Source organism: Chionomys nivalis, chromosome 12, assembly GCF_950005125.1.
Source record: "Chionomys nivalis chromosome 12, mChiNiv1.1, whole genome shotgun sequence".
Lineage (NCBI taxonomy): Eukaryota > Metazoa > Chordata > Mammalia > Rodentia > Cricetidae > Chionomys > Chionomys nivalis.
The window spans coordinates 61,717,064-61,725,450 of NC_080097.1; positions in this window are offsets into that span (position 1 = coordinate 61,717,064).

An 8,387-nucleotide genomic window follows, 5' to 3' on the forward strand; every position below is an offset into this window, starting at 1 on the left:
TAATGGGAACTTACCAACTCCAGTTGGACAGGGAAAGGATCAGCATTGGTCTAAACTAGTCCCTCTGAATGTGGGTGACAGTTTTATGCCTGGGGCAGAATGTGGGGACACTAGCAGTGGCAACTGGATTTATACCTATTGCTTTCACTGTCTTTTTGGAACCCATTCTCTTTGGAGGGATACCTTGCTCAGCCTAGAAAAGGGCCTTGGACATTCCCCAAAACATCGTGCCTTACTCTTTCTGAGGAGTGGATGGGGAGTCAGGTGGGAGGTAGGTGAAGGGAATTTGAGGAGGGAAGGGAGTGGGAACTGGGATTGGTATATAAAATTAAAAAAATAGTTTTATTTTTTAAAAGATATAACATAAATTAAATTAAAAAAGATACTGCTCTGACCTGAACTACATGACGATATGCTGTATAAACTAGGCAGGCAAGACCTACAAAAAATGACTGCTAAAGTTGCCTAAGAAAGGTGAGACAGTTCTTCAGGGTTCCTGCTTCATGAAAAAGTCTGTGAGACATTCCACAGGACACAGTAGAAAGTGACTGACAAACTGTCGATATAGGCAAAAAAGTTTTTATAATTTCATGCTTCATGGAAAAGTCTGACAGATACTATGGACCTATAGGCTAAATATGAATGCCTCAATGTTACAATAGAACTTTGGGTGACTGTCCAGACAGCTAGATGTCTCTGTCAATTCTAAAGTTTTGGAAGTTGCTTACAATCCACTTACTATTTGCTTAGGTAATATTATATTTTCTAGAGTCTTTGATGGAGTTTAAGAAAAACAGTTACATTATAAAAATAGATTAATATAAGAACTTATACTCATAAAAATAAGATAGATGATAGAATATTTTCCTTAATTTGCCAAATGTGCCTGCACTAAATATTTTAACTATAATTTTTGCTTAATAACTGTTTTGTTGTATGTAATCTTGCTATGTTAAAGCCTTCTTTTTTATTTAGACAGAAAAGGGGAGTTGATATGGAATTCCCCTCTGTATGTTGTGAATTTGTTTTATTACCATTGGTTAATAAAGAAGCTGCTTTAGGCCTATGGCAGTGCAAAACATAGCAAGGGGAAATTTCAAGCAGAGATAGAGGAGAAAAGTAGGCAGAGTCAAAGATATGTAGCCATTGAAGGAGAAAGATGCCGGATGGAAACTTACCAGTAGGCCACATCAAAGTGGCAATAAACATGTTAATAAAAATGGGTTAATTTAAAATAAAAAAATGTCAAACCAAAGCCTCAGAAGCAAACTTCACTTGCAAAACCCAAGACATAGAAGACAGAATTTCAGGTGTACCAGACAAGGTGTAAGAAATGGACACCTCATGAAAAAAAAACCCTGCTAAATCTATAAACATCAGAAAGAGTCAGGGAAACAACACCTATCACAATAACCTCAAAAATAACAAAATATCTTGGATAAGCTCTGACCACGCTAGTAATAAACTTATATAATAACATTTTTAAAACACCAAAGAAAGAAACAGAAGGTATCAGACAATGAAAACACCTCCTATGCTCATGGATTGGTAGAATTAATATGGCGAAAACAACCATGCTACCTAAAGAAATGGACAGATTCAATGCAATCTCTGTCAAAATTCCAACGTGATTTTTCACTATAATCGAAAATAAAACATTTTTTTGCTTCATGTGAAAGCACAAATCTCAGGATAACTAAAATAACTACAAATAAAAGAACTGCTTCATGTATTACTGTGCTAGATTTCAAGTTGTACTACATAGTGTAATCAGAAAAATTGTGGCATTATCATGAAAAGGGACATGCTGAGCAATGGAAAGGAACTGAAGACCCAAACATAAGTTGACACACTTAGGAACACCTCATTTGATTTAAAAAAAATGACAAAAAATGCAAACCAGAAAAAGACAGAATCTTCAACAAATAGTACTGGCCAAACTGAACGGCTGTTGTGAAAGAATACAGAAGGAATGACTTTTATCACCCTGAACTCAAATACAAGAGGATTAAGGATGTCAACATATATCCAGGTACTCTGAATCTAACAAAAGAGAAATGTGAAACAGTATTGAACTTCTTTGTACAGGAAAACCTTTCTGAACAGGCCACTAATAACATTGTCACTGGAAACAATAACTGATAAGTGGAACTTCATGAAACTGAAAAGCTTATGAATGGGCAAAGGACACCATCATTTGAACAAAGTTATAGTTTTCAGAAAGGGAAAATTTAATTACTATCTATATATCTGATAAAGGGCTTATTTCTAAAATATATAAAGAACTAAAATAACTAACCTTCAAGAAAAGAAATAACTCAATTAAAAGGGGGTACAGATCTCAGCAGAGAGTTCTTGAAAGATTAAACACAAATGGATGAGAAACACTTAAAATATATTCAAGTACCTTAATCAACAGGAAAATGTAAATTGAAACCATTATGAAATTTTATCTTACACCTGTCAGAATGACCATAATCAGTAAAACTAAAGACATCTTAGGTTGTGAGGATATTGTGTAAGGGGAACACTCATTCTTTGCTGTTGTGAGTGAAAACTTTAATCGCCATCATGGAAGTAAGTGTTGGACTCTTTAGGATGTGGGAATATATTTATCTAAAGATTCAGCTACACCAGTTTTGGCCTTATACTCATGTGGCTCTGTACCCTTTTACAGAGAAACTTGCTCACTGACTTTTATTGCAGTTCTATTCATAACAGCCAGAAACTATAAACAGCCTAGATTCCCATCAAGAGATAGAGAGCTAATGAAAATGTGGTACGTTTATACAATTACTCAGCTATTAAGTCATGAAATTCCCAGGTAAATTGATGGAACTAAGAAAAAAATCCTGAGTGAGATATTCAAGACCCAAAAAGACAAATATAGTATTTATTCTCTTATACATAGATATTAGCTTTTAAGCCTTAAAAGGGATTTCCACAATCTGTATTTCTATTCAAGTTAAGAATAGAATAGTAGGTGAAGGGGTAGGGAAGGACTTCCTGAATAGGGGAAAGTAGAATAGATAGTAAAGGAGAGAAGGTGGGTTGTGTAACAGGAGGGTAAACAGAGAAGAGGAGGGAAGAGAGGATAAGGAAGGGAATGTGAGGAGAGACAGCTAAAACTCAACTCCATCTTAGATCATATGAAAACCTCCTGCAGTAAAAGCTTATATTTTTATATGTACATGTATATATATGTATATGATATGTACATGAATATGTATATATGTGTCCATGAATGAGAGAAACCTTGATGAGATTACCAAACAATAGGGAGAAAATTATCAGCTAGATGTCTTGTATCAAAATTGAACCCATCAATGACAAATATGGATGAGATCTAACTGAGCTGTTGGTAAAAGAGTCCCCATGGAAATAAACAAATCAGGTTATTGCCAAGGATGTTGGTTGCTCTCCATAAACTGATGGAATGCCACTATTGAGGAAGACAACACCAACATGTCAAATTGAACATGGAGAAGTAAAGCTGGCTAACTAAAACTCTCATCCCTATGGACCAGTGTTCTTGATATAGGAAAGTTTTCTGAAAGCTACCAAAGGAGAAAAGTAAACACCAACCCAACTATAAATAATGGTGTGAAAATGTCACAAATGGTATTAGGGTGAACAACACACTCTAAACCTCAAATTACCTCAACTGTATTTTTAGAAGTTTTTTTGTCTCCTAATCTTTTATCTGGGCATTATTTAACACATTGGTTGCTTGATTATATATATGGTTAACAATATTGTGGTTTTATGAATTTTTGTGTGTGCATGTGTCTTTCGAAGTACATGTAGTTCTAATGCTTTTTGGTTTTTCTATTTATTCATTCTATTCTAGTTTGTTTGCTTATTTACTTGCTTATTTTTTAAAAAGAGAGAGAAAGAAGGCGTGGAATTAGATATGTGGGGATGTGGACAGGAGCTGGAAGGAGACGTGGGAAAAAAAACAATGATCAGAATATATTACATGAAAAAAAATCTATTTTCTTTTTTTTTATTGAAAAAAAAAATTTCCGCCTCAGCCTCGCCTCCCATTTCCCTCCCCCTCCTCCCGCCCCTCTCCCCCTCCCCCCACTCCTCTTCTCCTCCCTCTCCAGTCCCAGGAGCAGTCAGGGTTCCCTGCCCTGTGGAAAGTCCTCCCCCCTCCATCCAGATCTAGGAAGTTGAACATCCAAACTGTCTAGGCTCCCACAAAGCCAGAACCTGAAGTAGGATCAACACACCGTGCCATTGTCCTTGGCCTCTTGTCAGCTCTCATTGTCCGCCATGTTCAGAGAGCCCGGTTTTAATCCATGCTTTTTCAGTCACAGTCCAGCTGGCCTTGGTGAGCTCCCAATAGATCGGTCCGACTGTCTCAGTGGGTGGGTGCACCCCTCGTGGTCCTGACTTCGTTGTACATGTTCTCCCTCCTTCTGCTCCTCATTAGGACCTTGGGAGCTCAGTCCGGTGCTCCAGTGTGGGTCTCTGTCTCTATCTCCATCCATCGCTAGATGAAGGTTCTATGGTGATATGCAAAATATTCATCAGTATGGCTATAGGATAGGTTCATTTCAGGTTCCCTATCCTCAGGTGCCCAAGGAACTAACTGGGGACATTGCCCTGGGCATCTGGTAGCCACCCCAAGTTCAAGTCTCTTGCCAACCCTTAGGTGGTTCCCTTAACTAAGATATGAGTTTCCCTGCTCCCCTATCCAACCTTCCTATATCCCCAATCATCCCGTTTCCCCAAGTTCCCCTCATCCTCTCCTTCACACTTTTCTTTCTCCATCTCCCCTTACCCCCATCCCACCCTACCCCCAAGATTCCAATTTTTTGCCCGGCACTCTTGTCTACTTCCCATAGCCAGGAGGATAACTATATGTTTTTCCTTGGGTTTGCCTTCTTGTTTAGCTTCTTTAGGACCACATATTATAGACTCAGAGGCCCCCTATCCATAGTTAGAAACCAATTATGAGTGAGTACATCCCATGATCTTCTTTTTGGGTCTGGGTTACCTCACTCAGGATAGTATTTTCTATTTTCATCCATTTGCATGCAAAATTCGAGAAGTCATTGTTTTTTACTGCAGAGTAGTACTCTAATGTGTATATATTCCACACTTTCTTCATCCATTCTTCCATTGAAGGACACCTAGGATGCTTCCAGGTTCTGGCTATTACAAATAATGCTGCTATGAACATAGTTGAACAAATGCTTTTGTCATATGATAAGGAATCTCTTGGGTATATTCCCAGGAGTGCTATTGCTGGGTCCAGGGGTAGGTTGATCCCAATTTTTTTGAGAAACCGCCACACTGATTTCCAAAGTGGTTGCACAAGTTTGCAGTCCCACCAGCAATGGATGAGGGTACCCCTTTCTCCACAACCTCTCCAGCAAAGGCTATCTTTGGTGTTTTTGATTTTAGCCATTCTGACAGGTGTAAGATGATATCTCAAAGTTGTTTTGATTTGCATTTCTCTGGTCGCTAAGGAGGTTGAGCATGACCTTAAGTATCTTTTGGCCATTTGAACTTCTTCTGTTGAGAATTCTATGTTCAGTTCAATGCCCCATTTTTTAATTGGGTTAATTATCATTTTAACGTCTAGTTTCTTGAGTTCTTTATATATTTTGGAGATCAGACCTTTGTCTGTTGCGGAGTTGGTGAAGATCTTCTCCCAGTCAGTAGGGTGCCTTTTTGTCTTAGTGACAGTGTCCTTTGCTTTACAGAAGCTTCTCAGTTTCAGGAGGTCCCATTTATTCAATGTTGCCCTTAATGTCTGTGCTGCTGGGGTTATACATAGGAAGCGATCTCCTGTGCCCATATCTTGTAGGGTACTTCCATTTTCTCTTCTATCAGGTTGAGTGTGTTCAGATTGATATTGAGGTCTTTGATCCATTTGGACTTGAGTTTTGTGCATGGTGATAGATATGGGTCTATTTTAATTCTTCTACAGGTTGATATCCAGTTGTGCCAGCACCATTTGTTGAAGATGCTTTCTTTCTTCCATTGTACACTTTTAGCTCCTTTATCGAAAATTAGTTGTTCATAGGTTTGTGGGTTAAAATCCGGGTCTTCTATACGATTTCATTGGTCGACTTCTCTGTTTTTATGCCAGTACCACGCTGTTTTCATTACTGTAGCTCTGTAATAGAGTTTGAAGTCAGGGATGGTAATGCCTCCAGAAGTTCCTTTATTGTATAAGATTGTTTTCGCTATCCTGGGTTTTTTGTTTTTCCATATAAAGTTGATTATTGTCCTCTCAAGATCTGTGAAGAATTTTTATGGGACCTTGATGGGGATTGCATTGAATCCATAGATTGCCTTTGGTAGAATTGCCATTTTTACTATGTTGATCCTCTCAATCCAAGAGCAAGGGAGATCCTTCCATTTTCTGGTATCCTCTTCAATTTCTTTCTTCAAAGACTTAAAGTTCTTGTCAAATAGATCTTTCACTTCCTTGGTTAGAGTTACTCCAAGATATTTTATGCTGTTTGTGGCTATCGTGAAAGGTGATGATTCTCTTATTTCCCTCTCTGCTTCCATATCCTTTGTGTATAAGAGGGCGACTGATTTTTTGGAGTTGATCTTGTATCCTGCCACATTACTAAAGGTATTTATCAGCTGTAGAAGTTCTTTGGTGGAGTTTTTGGGGTCGCTTAAGTACACTATCATATCATCTGCAAATAATGCAAGTTTAACTTCTTCCTTTCCAATTCGAATCCCCTTGATCCCCTTATGTTGTCTTATTGCTATTGCTAAGACTTCAAGAACTATATTGAAGAGGTATGGGGAGAGTGGACAGCCTTGGCGTGTTCCTGATTTTAGTGGGATGGCTTTAAGTTTCTCTCCATTTAATTTGATATTAGCTGTCGGCTTGCTGTAAATAGCTTTAATTATATTTAGGTATGGCCCTTGTATCCCTAATCTCTCCAAGACTTTTATCATAAAGGGATGTTGAATTTTGTCAAATGCTTTTTCAGCATCTAATGAAACGATCATATGGATTTTTTCTTTCAGTTTATTTATATGATGGATTACATTGATAGATTTGCGTATGTTAAACCAGCCCTGCATCTCTGGGATGAAGCCTACTTGATCATAATGGATAATTTTTCTAATGTGTTCTTGGATTCGGTTTGCCAGTATTTTGTTGAGGATTTTTGCGTCGATGTTCATGAGTGAGATTGGCCTGTAATTCTCTTTCTTGGTTGGGTCTTTGTGTGGTTTTGGTATCAGAGTTACTGTAGCTTCATAGAAGGAATTTGGCAATGACTTTTCTGTTTCTATATTGTGAAATACATTTAGGAGTATAGGTATTAGGTCTTCTTGGAAGTTCTGGTAGAATTCCGCATTGAAACCATCTGGTCCTGGACTTTTTTTGGAAGGGAGGTTTTTGATAACAGCTTCTAATTCTTCACGACTCACAGGTCTATTTAGGTTGTTTACCTGGTCCTGGTTTAACTTTGGTATATGGTATTCATCTAAAAAAGTGTCCATTTCTTTAACATTTTCCAGTTTTGTGGCATACAGGCTTTTGTAGTAAGATCTAATGATTGTCTGAATTTCCTCTGTGTCTGTGGTTATGTCCCCCTTTTCATTTCTGATTTTATTAATTTGCAAATTCCCTCTCTGCCATTTGATTAATTTGGATAGGGGTTTATCAATCTTGTTGATTTTCTCCAGGAACCAGCTTTTTGTTTCATTGATTCTTTCAATTGTTTTCTGTGTTTCTATTTTGTTGATTTCAGCCCTTAGTTTGATTATTTCCAGTCTTCTACTCCTTCTAGGTGAGTCTGCTTCTTTTTTTTCTAGAGCTTTCAGGTGGGCTGTTAAGTCTCCAATGTGTGCTTTCTCTGTTTTCTTTAAGTGGGCACTTAGTGCTATGAACTTTCCTCTCAGGACTGCTTTCATAGTGTCCCATAGGTTTGAGTATGTTGTTTCTTTATTTTCATTGAATTCAAGGAAGACTTTAATTTCTTTCTTTATTTCTTCCTTAATCCAGGTATGGTTCAGTAGTTGACTGTTCAGTTTCCATGAGTTTGTAGGCTTTCTGGGGGTAGCATTGTTGTTGAATTCTAGCTTTAATCCATGGTGATCTGATAAGATACAGGTGGTTCCTAATATTTTTTTGTAACTGTGGATGTTTGCTTTGTTACCGAGTATGTGGTCAATTTTCGAGAAGGTTCCATGAGCTGCAGAGAAGAAGGTATATTCTTTCCTATTTGGGTGGAATATTCTATAGATGTCTGTTAAGTACATTTGATTCATTACCTCCAATAATTCTCTTATTTCTCTGTTAGGTTTCTGTCTAATGGACCTGTCCATTGGTGAGAGAGGAGTGTTAAAGTCTCCTACTATTAATGTGTGCGGTTTGATGGCTGCCTTGAGTTTTAGCA